We start from the raw sequence: 262 nt of genomic DNA on the forward strand, positions 1-262 counted from the left end.
GCAAGGGGCGGGGGCAGAGCTGGGGGGCCACGTATAGACCCCAAAGGACCGGGACTCTTCACGGATAGAGGGTGGTGCCTCCAGCGTAGCCAAGTGCCGGCGATGAGAAGGCGGCGGATGCTCGGCGCTGGCACGTCTGCGCCGCACCCGTTTGCACAAGCTATGTCACGCTGGGGAGCTGGGGTCCCCCAGTCCGTGGGGGCTGCCCTGCCCCTCACTTCAGGATGCTCTGCTTGTAACCCCCATCCCCTGCCAGCAGCAG

Source organism: Egretta garzetta, unplaced genomic scaffold (assembly GCF_000687185.1).
Source record: "Egretta garzetta isolate BGI_Z169 unplaced genomic scaffold, ASM68718v1 scaffold729, whole genome shotgun sequence".
Lineage (NCBI taxonomy): Eukaryota > Metazoa > Chordata > Aves > Pelecaniformes > Ardeidae > Egretta > Egretta garzetta.